Here is a 13,909-nt window from a genome sequence, read left to right as displayed (position 1 = left end):
GAAAGTCAATTATACTAATATCATAAGTCTTATTAACTCATGGAAATGTATATAGTTTGCTTAAGATATAGAAATATGATTTGCAATCTTAATATGTAAAATGAAACTATTGGATCTGTAATAACAATTATATGAATTATCCTTTTTTTAACAATAAAAGTTTAAATAAATAAAAAACAATAAAGTGTTGCCTAATATGGTATTATAATTGATTGGCTGTACTTAACAGTTGTGCTAGTTGCACTGGATCTTGTTTATATGAACTCAGCATAATCCTTGAGTACACTACTTCCTGCTGTAAGTATTCTGTGCTGTCTTTTCAGCTAACATCTCAGCACCTAACCAAATATGTTACAAATACTCCTTTGACAATACTCTTATCTCTGCTGCTCTCCCCCATGTGGTAGTAATCTTGTCCACAGCCTTGGAATGAGATAATAGTACTTTCCTCCTTATTCTGAAACTATCCAATTGCAGTACACCCTCAAGATACAAGAAAATAGTTTTTTTTCAAATACACTGCTCAAAAAAATAAAGGAAACACTTAAACAACACAATATAACTCCAACTAAATCAAACTATTGTGAAACCAAACTGTCCACTTAGGAAGCAATACTGACTGACAATCAATTTCACATGCTGTTGTGCACATTCAACTTTGTAGAGAACAAAGTATTCAATAAGAATACAGTAGTACTTCGTGATACAAACCCCTTGTCATACGAACTTTTCGAGATACAAACCTGGAGTTCGGAATTTTTTTGCCTCTTCTTACAAACTTTTTTTGCTTTACGAACCCGCCACCGCGAATGCCGAACCCAGAAGTTCGGCAAAAGTTTGGGTTCAGGAGGCCACCGAGAAGTGCCGCCACCCGGCTGTCACATTCCGAAACAGCTGGGGGGCTTCTCGGGGTTCTCCTGAACGCCAAACCTGGAAGTTCAGCAAAAGTTCGGGTTCGGCGTTCAGGTTCAGGAGAATGCCGAGAAGCGCCGCCACCCGGCTGTCACCTTCGCAGAAGAGCCGTGGAGCTATCGGCCGGTCGGGAGGCTCACACAGAGGTGGGGAATCCCAATAGGGAATTCCAGGGGTGGAGCTTTGACGTCACAGAGACGTCCTTCCTGGCTGACCAAAACGGGGACTCCAGGAAGGACATCTTCATGATGTCAAAGCTCTGCCCCTGGAATTCCCTATTGGGATTCCCCACCTCCGTTTGAGCCTCCCAACCGGCCGACAGCTCCACGACTCTTATGCAAAGGTGACAGCCGGGTGGCGGTGCTTTTGCTGAACTTTTGACGAACTTCCAGGTTTGGCATTCAGGAGAATGACGAGAAGGCCCCCCAGCTGTTTCAGAAGGTGACAGATGGGCAGCGGCACCTCTCGGTGGCCTCCCGAACCCAAACTTTTGCCGAACTTCCGGGTTTGGCATTCGGGAGAACGACGAGAAGTGCCCGGCTGTTTCAAAAGGTGACAGCCAGGCAGTGGAGCCCAGCGGAGCGTTGTTTTTGCTTTTTTTTTTTTTCTTGCATGCATTAATCGGTTTTACATTGTTTCCTATGGGAAACATTGTTTCGTCTTATGAACATTTCAACTTACGAACCGCCTCCCGGAACCAATTAAGTTCATAAGGCGAAGTATCACTGTATTTCATTCATTCAGATCTAGGATGTGTTATTTGAGTGTTTCCTTTATTTTTTTGAGCAGTATATTACAGCATCTTGGAAGAAAGTGAAATGATTGACAATCAGTGGATGAAAAGGCAAGTAAGACAGGATAGGGATCAAAATGGAATCAGTAACTATACTGTATCAAATAATTTACTGTTACGTGCTGCCTACAAATTGAATAAACAAACAAACATACAAACAAGAATGGATGCCACCATAATTCACATACAGTTAGCCCTTGCATAAGAATCATAAATAGAACTAGCCAGTCCATCGCTAAACAAAGTGGTCATTAATTGAAACATCATGCTCAAATGGATGGCCATTTTGGCAATTCCGATTGTATCATTAAGTGAATTGCCCATGGTCATTAAGAGAGATGTCACATTACCATAAATTGCAACACTTCCACCCCCAGCTTTCCCATTGACTTTGTTAGTTAGAAGCCAAACTGGAAAGTCACAAATGCACGATGGTTATATGAAGCCCTTGAATCGCATTTGTGTGCCTGCTGCAATGGTCATAATTTGTTAACTTGTTTTTGCTGCTGCATAATTTCAAACAGTCACTAAAAACAGTCACTTAAGCAAAGACTACTTGTAGCCACCTTGCCAATCTGGGGCCAGATATGAGTAAAACAATTTATGGCAAAGGTGACTTAAGGCTGTCTCGGGTACTGGATAGTGAACAATGGAAGAAGAGGTTGCCATGACAAGTTTGTGGCATAGTGTGAAGCAAAGAAGGAAAGATGCCAAGATTAATAACTCAGCCCTAAGGGGTAGGAATATATAGTTTCACAGCTGGACACTGATAAAGTAGGAGACAAAGAAGACATCTTATATGGCTTTTGAGATTATTTCTAAGACTTTAAAAAGAAACAGTCAATCAGCCCCAGAAGTAACAAAGACCATTCCCAGGAGGTGACAATTAGCCAATATTTTGGGCCTGTGAGAAAATAACGCTTGGCAAGGTTGAACGCAATTAAAAGGTGACAGATAGATGGACAATATCAGGATATCACTAGAAAATATCAGAAAAAGCTGTGGATCATCCCAAGAGTAGTTGAACATGGAGGGCGTTTTCTATATAGTTTTCAAGACTTTTCAAAAGAGCATTTTCCATATAATTTTGGGCCAAGCACAGTGACACATAATTCATGAATTCATTTTGCTCTTTCTCCTAGGTTAAAGTGCTAAATAATTCTATTCATAGAAACAAAAGGAAAAAGCTTTAATAAAGCCATTTTCCCCACATCATTAATTTGGATTAATTATCCTTTTCAAATTGCCTTGAATTTGTTACAAATAAATCAGGGACAATTTACATAAACAAACGAACAAACAATAACCTTTTATTAACGTCAAGCACTTTTTGGCTGATGTTAATGCAAGGCAATAGAAAAGTACTTTTAATAAAGGTTTTTGTTTTTAAAAATAGTGTTTTTCAATCTTGACATTAAGGAGCATTCTAGTTTTTAGAATGTAGGTGGTTTTCATCTTAAAACCATTAATTTACAGAGTGAAGTTTCAACAGTACTGGAAAAAAATTGCCACAGATCCTAGCACAATGCAGTTGTAATTTACCGTAGGTCACTAAGCGGATGGTTACTTGGACTACCTGTAATCATTTTCTCTTTCTTGTTACTTTGTGGTATATGTTCTTAACTCCAAGAACATTACTATTTTTAATTTTCGCCTTTGCCAGATGTGTCTAGCAAAAATAAGCCTATTTTCCCATTATTATCTCTTGGGAATGATAGGCTGCTAAACAGGTCTCCCTAGCAGCTATTTTGACTAAGTTGAATCTCAAGGTCAGAAGACTTGGCTCTTTGGTCTGCCTCAGTATGTTTCCATTGGTCAAGAAAGTAAAACAGATTGCTGCTTGTGGGGAATTCATAAGGAGGAAACAGAATGTTCTACTACTGTATTGATGAAACCTTCAAATAGGTACATGCAGCCATTTTTTCCACACTGCTTTGTAAATCCCATCCCCAAATTCTATTTTTCTGAGTAGGCTCCTTCTTTAAATAGTGCTAAATCACTGTGTGCTTGTGTTTTATGCCTCTGATTACTAGTAGTAAGGCACTGACTAGTGTAATTTGAACCTAGCCTGAAATTTATATGAGAAGATTTATGATTCGACTCCACCAAGTGAAGCCAGTAAAAGTCAGTTTCATTTTACTAATATGCACTTTCACATGCTGCAGGAATAAAACGTACAATGTTGGGGTGCCCAAATATTTATATATAATAGTTCTCGATTTATGACTATCATGGAACCTGCTTATGATAATTGTATGCTATATTATCTATATTTCATTGTATGCCATATTATCTATATTTATACCAACCTGATTTTATGCCTTTTAGCAGTGGTTGTTAAGTCATTTACCATTCTTAAGTTAATCCATGTTCATTAAGCACATACTTTTACTGTTAGCCAAGGCCATCTGGGATGTTTTTGCAGTAGTAAATGCTAGCTTTTAGCAAAAATGTTATAAATTGGGATCAACTGAGAGTGAGAGTTATGAGCTTGTCCCTTCACAATTTTTAAAAACTGCACATGTACAGACCAGGGCTGAAATCCAGAAATTCTGACAGGTGCTGGAGAACCAGTAGCGGAAATTTTGAATAGTTTGGAGAACCGGCAAATACCATCTCTGGCTGGCCCCAGAGTGGGGTGGGAATGGAGCTTTTGCAATATCCCTGCCACGCCCACCAAGCTATGCCCACAGAACCAGTAGTTTAAAAAAAATTGGATTTCACCACTGGTACAGGCTGAAAAAACTTCCTCCTCCACATTGTTTCATTCCTCCCATTCCTTCCCCCCTCTAAATGCTTAGAAAAACCACACAAGACAGGATTCTCAAGGTAATAAAACAAATCTTGATTACACTCATAAACCAGTATAAGGAGGGCAGTCACAAAAAACATAGAAGATACATCAGAGTAAAAATAAAAATCTAAACAAATGTATGAAAAACTAAAAAATATAAATAATATGTATTAAAAATAGAATATATATATATATTTGTGTGTGTGTACTGAGTCCAAGGAATAGGGCAGCATAGAAATCTAATAAATAAATACATAAATAAATAAATAAATAAATACATAAATAAATACTATATACTGTACTGTATATGTCTTCGGAGAGGGGCGGCATACAAATCTAATAAATACAAATACAAATACAAATATGTGTGTGTATACATACATACATATTCATACATACTGTACATACATAAATACACACACACACACACACATACATACATACATACATACATACATACATATATAGGATACAGGAGAAGAGCCTGTAGCCTAAAAGCCTAAAAGGCAGAGGCCCCAGGTTCAAATTCCAGTAAAAGGGTATGGCTACCTGATGAAGGCATATAAGCCCGAAATAGATCTATAGTAGTCTCCCTATCTTTTCATTATCAGCCATAATATGTTACACACACACACAGAGGCCTTAGATGTCTATAGGGTACCATAAAAGATGTGTGTGGAAGACTACAGTAAACTACAGTATATGAAGTTGCAGAGTTTTCTGATAAAGTGACCTCGGTGCTCATTATATCATCAGGCTAATAATAATTATATCATCTGGCTTAAACCTAATAATCTTGCGCACAGGGAATTGTGAAACAGAAGTGTGTGTGCTGTGTTGCATTTGCATTTTTTTTTCATGTTTGACTTACTATTTCACATCAATGCAGCCCACTTGTGATAAAAGTGGCAAGCCCCTTATCTTCCACACAGTACGTGTGCATAAAACCCATCCTTTCATAGTTCCTTTTTAAAAACAGCACATATGCTTTGGCCCAGCCTAAGGCTGCAATTCTTTTTTCAGAGATAGAATTGCCTGCCAGTTACATTTATTAGATTAACATCATTAAGCTGCTGAATAAAGTATGGAATATTGAACAGCAGAGTGAGCCATTTAAATCAGCAATGTTCCTATTAACCATTTCTCAGGATGATAAAATAACTGGGTTTAAGCTTTAAGGTGAGCATAGTGGAGAGATTCTACATGCTTTCATTTTAATTTCTGTACAAAAGAGCAGAAATATCAAGATGATGAACATGCCACTAAAGCAAACTGCAATAATAGAATTTCACCCTCCATTGCAGATTATGACAATACATTTTCCTGTCTTCTTTCTTGCAATTTTAATTCCCCTCCCACTGCTAGGCAATTTGCACTTTTATTTCTCAGACATACATTCTTTCTTCACAATTTCCATTATTATTCTGTTTTGCTAATGGGTGCAGAATGGCTAATGTGTAATAGCTGGGATCTATACTTTTAATGTCATGCTATTGTTACTTGATTCATTTACCTTTTATCCCCTTCGTTCACAATCATTTCCGTTGAAATCTGGAGTTGAGCAGATGACCTTAGTACACAATCTGTATGATTGACAAATCACAATAGCAGGATTCACATAGCACATTAAACCCAAAGCAAATAAACCTCTTTTTGAACGGTTTTCACACATGATGAAAAGAACACATTTAACATCTGTGCACCCCCCTAACGTTCTCACAGGAGCTGCTTCAAAGCGGTTATAGTGCTTAATGTAGCATCACAAACTGTTCCCCCAAAGAACATTTTTTTAAAAAAATTGCCCCTCTACCTAGCAGAAGAAAGCAAATGCATCTGTTTGTGAGTTGCTCTTTCCATTTGCTTGCCTACTGGAGAAATAACTTCCACCCTGTTTCCATGTGTCCGCAAGCACCCCTTTGTCCCTCCACCCTTACTCCTTTCTTCTGGATCACACCCAGGGAGTATCTTCACATTTTCCTTGTGAATAAATTATGAAGTTTTGAAACTTTCAAAATGAAGTTTCTTCTTATGCAATCTTTATGGATGCAACTGTGCCATTTTCTTGGCAACAAACCCATTTGCTGCTGTTCTTTGTTTGGTTTAGAGCAGTGCTTCTCAATTATTTTCTGTTATGCCCCCCCCCCTAGGAAAAAGTAAACATTTTGTGTCCCCCTCCCCAATTCTCCACCAAGATGATTGTTTGCAATATTCAGCCCTTCACTCCTCCACTCGAAATAGAATACCCTATGAGACTAGACTTTCAATCCTGGGCCTAGAAAGTTTAGAACTAAGACGCCTTAAACAAGATCTAAGTATTGCCCACAAGATCATATGCTGCAACGTCCTGCCTGTCGGCGACTACTTCAGCTTCAGCTTCAACCACAACAACACAAGAGCACACAACAGATTTAAACTTAATATTAACCGCTCCAAACTTGACTGTAAAAAATATGACTTCAGTAACCGAGTTGTCGAAGTGTGGAACTCCATAGTGTCATCCCCAAACCCCCAACACTTTACCCTTAGATTATCTACGGTTGACCTATCCAGATTCCTAAGAGGTCAGTAAGGGGCGAGTACAAGTGCACTAGAGTGCCTTCCGTCCCCTGTCCTATTGCTCTCCTATATCTCCTATACCTTTCTTCTATTCCTATATTTCTTCTTCTCTTCTTTCATTGATATGTTCTATTACTTTATCTTCTTTTCTATTATTTCTTAGATATATTTTACTATGGGTATCTCCTCTATAACCTTCATCATGTATTTTATTATGTATATATAGATATATACCCATTAAAACCCTCATTGTGTATTGGACAAAATAAATAAATAAATAAACTCAAGTGGCTTATCAGCGTGATTGGGGTGTAATCAGGGGTGGGCAGCAGGCAGGATGGGGTGGAATGCAGTTCCACTGGTGGAAATGAAAATGCGTGCGCAGCTCCAGCTAATCAGCAGCTATCTCTTCCTGGATTACTAGTCTCAGCTTGGCTCTCCATTTTTTTCCCTGCTGCTGCGTCTGCTCTCCTTGCTTTTTTCCTCCTTCTTCCTTCCTGGCCTCGGACGAGCTTCCCTCTCTCCTACCCGGCTCCTCTTCAGCCTCACGTGGCCACCTCCTGCCTGAGGTGCAAGGAGAAGGTGTGGGTGAAAGCGGTGCTGGCATTTATGCTTCTGGCAGCACCCGTTCACCTAGCTACCCAGCCTGAGGCGGGGGGGTGACCCAGGAAGGAGAGCGCAGGAAACGCGAAGCAAATTGTCACCCCAGCGAGCAACACTGGTAAGGTTGTAAGTCGAGGACTTAACAGTTCACTTGAACGATGATGATCATTCAAGCCACTCCCGCCTGGTCACATGGCTGGCAAGCCACTCCTACCCAGTCACATGACCATCAAGCCACACCCACAAAATAAGCCACACCCACAGTGTGGCAGTAAAAATTTTGGCTGCCCATTACCGGGTGTAATGTTTTTAAATGATGCCTTAATTTATTTGGCTTCATGCTGTCCACTGCCAACATTCTTAGACACAGAAGACTTTCTTTCTTTCCTTGTCTCCCATCATAGTCTTGGTGAAGCCAAGCACTACATACACTTCATCATATTTCCTCGTCTTAGTTTTCAGGAGACTTACATTTGTCTCATTATCTCCGTCTCTCTCATCCTTTCTTTTCATCCCTGTTAAATATTTTTCCATGGTGTCTCTTAAGGGTTTGTTATCTGCACTTTGTATCTTCTGCTCTGTGCTCTGTGCTATTGTTTGGTGCAAAAAAACCTCTGTGGCAAAAAAAAGCATGTTCCCTAGGATCCCCCCCCCGGCATTGCTCCCTGCCCCTCCAAGGGGGCCTGCCGCACTATTTGAGGAGCACTGGTTTAGAGGCAGTTTCTCTGTCTGTTAGGCAAGGCCTAGGTCAGTAGTGGATTGTAAAGCCCTTTGATACCAGTTCACACGCACGTGATGCTTCTGTGCATGCGCAGAAGCATCCCGGGTGGGTGGGAGGAGCCTCATGCCACCATCGCTACTGGTTCTTAGAAAACTGGGCTGAACCAGGAGCAATCCACTGCTGGCCTAGGTCCTGAATTAGTTGCTCTATGGTTGTAGAGTTTGAGGGGATAAGAATAGTCAGCCCTTGTTGCTTCCTTTGAATACCAGGAGTAATTTTAGTCTATGGACCAATTTAGCAAATGTCTTATCTCATTTTTGGCATGATAGTGTTAACACTGATATCGTGTTATGATTGAAATGAGTAATTTTGTCCTCTTCAAAAGAGTGTCCACTTCAAAAGAGTGAGCATTTGAAGAAATAAACCCTCCGTCCACTCATTAACCACACCACACCAGTCAGTTCAGTTTTCCATGGAGCTCACTTGCCTACTATGGCTTCTTGGCAACCTTCTAAACTTGATCAGAAGAAAGTCTGAAGGAACCTAATAAAATTTCCATCATTCTGAAGTCAAAGACAAGGGCTAGGCGTCTGTCTCTTTCAAGAGTTTTATTTGCTAGAGCATTTCTAACAGGAAGACACTTGAAAACATGCACGCAGGGGCATAAGTACCAACTCAACATGCATTACTTCTTTGAAGCGCTCTCTTTTGTTATCCTCCTATACACAACCCCAAAATGGCAGAATTGCTGTTTTATTTTTAAGAACTAATGGCACAATAGCATCTTAGAAGTACATCCTTCCCAAATTTTTGTTTTAATGTTTGTTTTATTCTTGATCTAGTTTAGTTTAATATCCCTTTCAGTAATTGCCCTATACTGTATGTGATTTCTTGGCTTAACCTCAATTCTTAATGATTGAATCATTTCTGCTCAAAAGTTAAATGCTGCTACAAAAGAAACATTCTCAATTTCTTCTTGCATGTCAAAGAGATGTTGAGCATCAACATTTTGGCTTTCCACAAAGCTGATGAATGCAATCTTCCCCCTTTTCTGCAGTTTCAGTTGGATTTAGGGCTCTTGTGAAAATAGAATGGAGTGGAATAGAATGGAATAGAATAGAATAGAACTTTATTGGCCAAGTGTGATTGGACACACAAGGAAAAAGTTGGCTTTGTAGCTCTTATTCTGACCTCTCTATCCAATAAGCAGTCCTGGAATTTTCCAGTGATCGCTTATCCAAAACTATTAACCAGGTCCAATCTTTAACATTTTCAGGATCAATCAAAATTGGGTATTATCTCCTCTTTCCTCCCAAAGCACCTTTTGCCTGAATATGCTTTGAGGTGCTCTTTTCTGGGAAAGCCAAGTTCATCATTATGCTTTAAGAGGCAGAAAAGGAGAAGCCAAAGAAGTCAGACCAGTTCTTCCTGTCACCTCCAGCTATAAATTGCAGCTCTCACACAACTCTCTATTGTAAGTTACTGCCCAGCACCATTAGGAAACACACCAGTGCCCTTCCTCTGTCAGCAGCCAGACTGAAAATGCCGGTTGGTATTTATGTGTGTTCAACACCTGCTTTGTGGGGGTGGGATGGTTCTCTCAGTAGCAATTCATTGAATAACAGATATCACCTGGTTAATGCTGGTACTTGAGTAGTATAATTCCTGGAATGCTCAGTACTGCTGCTGGTTGTTGCCACAAAAACAGGATTGCACCATTAATTTTGTCTTGATGCAATATGGCTTATGAACGAGCCATGGAGATTTGTAGGCCATATGGCTTATCATATTTTGTGAACCTTCTGATTGCTTTCATTGAAACAAATAGTTAAACCAATTCTAACCATATGTGAGACAACATTCTAATTATAAAATACACAGACAGGTAGGAATTGCTCTGCTTTGGTTTGTCCATATTTATATATACATATAAAAATCTGTGAATGGAATGATTCCCTGGCAAAATGAATTTTGGGGATGGAAACAATTCTTTTGAATAGTACCGCTCCAGATACATTTTTCTGGTGGGGAGGAGGAAAATAGAGGTATATTACACACACTTTATGTGCTTTCATCTCACCACATTTCTCTGAAAGATTCAAGGGGAGTCAAGTTTACTCTGGAACAATTTGAGTGCTTTTGTCTTACTTTGGATGAATTCCAGATCTCCCTGAAGCTGCCCAGTTCCAGCCAAGGAGATATAACTTCAGTTGGTGAAATATCTTTACAATTCTGCAGCCTTTTACTTTGCCTAATACAGTGAATACCACTTTAACTATTCTGCTTGCACTTCTATGTCAAAATAAATCAATAATGAACTGCCTTCAAGGCCTGTCATTAGATTTTCAAGTTATTTTCCCAAAGCAAAACATTATGCAGATGTTAAAACCTGAAATCCAAATCATACATGGATGGAGTAACTATTTGGATCCAGGAGTCTTTCACACATAACATACATAACATAATGCAGGCCATAACATAACAGTTAGTAAATATATGTGTGCTATGGTTTAATATTCCTTGATTTTTTTGAAAACATATTCTTAAAAGCTTTTACTAATTTCTTTTGTATTCTCTGTAGAATAGATGGAGGTAATTTTAAATTCTTCTTTAAGCTACCCGTTCTCAAGTATAATGTTCTTCTGTTGAACCTAGCTCTAACACATCTAGGTGTGATGTTAACTATCAAAAGTTTCTATTTAATGCAAGGTATAAACAGAGGTACACTTTGAATTCAGTAGTAACACATTTTTATGAGTTCCTTTACACAGCTTTTCATTTTTATGAGGTCACAAATGATATCATAGACCAATTTTTAGCATATAAATTACAGATCATACAAATATTTTAATTATGTAAAAAAAAGATCATTTTTGTCTTTAATCAATAAGTTCTAGGACATTTAACAGAATATATATTAAAAGGAACCTAATAACATGAAATAGTTAAATGTGGAAAATAAAATCCCTCAGTTTGTTGCTGAAAGGAAGAAATGAGCCGGGGTGGCGCAGCAGGTAGAGTGCTGTACTGCAGGCCACTGAAGCTGACTGTAGATCTGAAGGTCAGCGGTTCAAATCTCATCACCAGCTCAAGGTTGACTCAGACTTCCATCCTTCCGAGGTGGGTAAAATGAGGACCCGGATTGTGGGGGCAATAGCCTAGCTCTGTTAAAAAGTGCTATTGCTAACATGTTGTAAGCCGTCCTGAGTCTAAGGAGAAGGGCGGCATAAAAAATCGAATAAATGAAATGAATGAATACATCGGACTCACTGAATTCCACTGGGATGTGTGAACACCTGCTATGTTCTGATCTAGGAAAGGAGGAATAATTGATAGTTATATAGCTATCCCAGTAAAACTATCATACTTTATATTTAAATTTTTGTTCCTTTTTTCTATGGTATAGCATTATATTTTGAAAGCTGTAAGTCACTCTTTCTGTAGGTAAGTCACTCTTTCTTAGCTCAACTCACCTTGTTGTCATGGGGTATATAGAAAGAGGAAGGAGTATTGTATATGTTTGCTGCCTTGAGTTACTGTAGTTATTAATAATGCAGGATATAAACAAACAAACAAACAAATAATATAATATAAAAACCTGCTAGGCTGTAGTGTGACCTGTTTTGCTAGCACATACTGCAAACTAGAGAGCCATTTAAAGAAGTGCAAATTACTTATAAGCTGTTACCACTGATGACATAGAAATAATCTTATTACTGTGTAGAGCTGCTAGATGAAGTGTTAGCTAACTGATGCATATTAAAAAGTATGCTCTCTCTCTCTCCCCCTCCCCCCCCCATATCTACATGTCAGCAACATCAAAGATGAACAACGAACTTTTATTATGGTCTTTGGGGCTGAAAATTCTATATAGAAATCCATATATTTAAAATTGTTGATATGAATAGACGGTAGGCATGAAATGCAAAACATAACATTATCATATTTTTAAAAATACTACTAATGGCTATCACCACTAACACTAATCTTCAGTTGTAGTTGGGAGGAATAGAAAAACAGAAGCACATAATATGGAAATCTGGGAGGTTATGTCAGAGCCCCAGTCAGATAGAAAATGCAACATGCTCTCTGTTGAGTTGAGATACTGAAGAGGCAGGAGACTGACAGTGAGACTTCCGCTCTTTATTGGTTAGAGTGAGCAAACATCAGACCCAGCAAGGGTTTAGGGAGCCCTTTTGGGAAGAAGCCAATCAGAATTTCCCTGCTCCACTTCCTTGTTGGACTGGAGTGAAAACTTACCAGCTTCTCAGGACATAACACTCTCTGCTTCAGTATTTCTTTAAAATGGGATCAATGATTTTCAGACAAAATGTTCTGTAAAGCAGTGTTTCCCAACCTTGGCAACTTGAAGATATCTGAACTTCAACTTCCAGAATTCCCCAGCCAGCATTTGCTGGCTGGGGAATTCTGAGAGTTAAAGTCCAAATATCTTCAAGTTGCCAAGGTTGGGAAACACTGCTGTAAAGAGAGCAACAGAGGAACTGGAGCACTTCAGGGAACTGTCTCCAGGCAGGCATATAGGCTGTTTCTGGTGGACTATTGGGGATGGGTGTAGTATGCCCAATCTGACTAAGATGAAGAAAGGCCTAGTGACATTTCAGAGTCAGAATGGACAAGGGATAGGATGATGGCACATTCCCATTTGAAGAAAACAAAATCCATGGACTATAGGATTGGCTATTAGCCTTAGATTGGTTCGGAAATCAATATTCCAGTTAAAGTGCTTACTTCTGGCATTTCCAAATCCTTATGGCCAATCAGTTTCCAAAGAGATATCTAAAGTTTGTAACTTGCTATGCTTGTTAGCCAGATTGAAGTGGGAAAACCAGATTCACATGGGGGGTGGAGGATAACCAGAAATTACTGGGATGGTACCAGAGTTAGGCCAATCACAGAAACCAAACCTGGTTTGAACCATTCTTAATGCATCCCAAAACTGTAAGGATAGAACTTCTAAATTTAGACTGGGAAGCTTTGAGGGTAAACTTAAACTTAAAGCTGGGGGAATAATATGCTCCCTTTAAATGAAAAACAAAAACACAGTCAAAATAGCTGACGACTTCTAATAGAACAAATGGATAGTCCAAGGTAAGCATGCCTGGAACTGCACCCAAAGATATTTCCAATTATTTATTTTATTTATTTATTAGATTTGTATGCCGTCCCTCTCCGCAGACTCAAATTATGCTTCTGCCACTTGTTAATTTGCCATGTAGGCATGCTACCGTCATGTTGTGCAAATATTAATACTTGATAATTTATTACAAGTTGGTTTTTTTAGGCTAAAGGAATCCTATGGCCTCAATGCCCTTCTCATTTCCACTTTGGAGACAGACAAAATTATTTCATCCTCTGCATATAAGAAAGCGGGAATTGCACTATCAGCTAACATTGGAGAGTTGTGAACAGATGACATGTGAGCCTTAATTATTGAATTAATACACAGATTAAGAAATACGGAGATTCGAGTGCATCCTTGTCCTGATTTTTTCGGTGGGAACAGCCCCAG

The sequence above is a fragment of the Erythrolamprus reginae genome, chromosome 2, assembly GCF_031021105.1.
Source record: "Erythrolamprus reginae isolate rEryReg1 chromosome 2, rEryReg1.hap1, whole genome shotgun sequence".
NCBI lineage: Eukaryota > Metazoa > Chordata > Lepidosauria > Squamata > Dipsadidae > Erythrolamprus > Erythrolamprus reginae.
Note: the sequence above shows the minus strand (reverse complement) of the source record.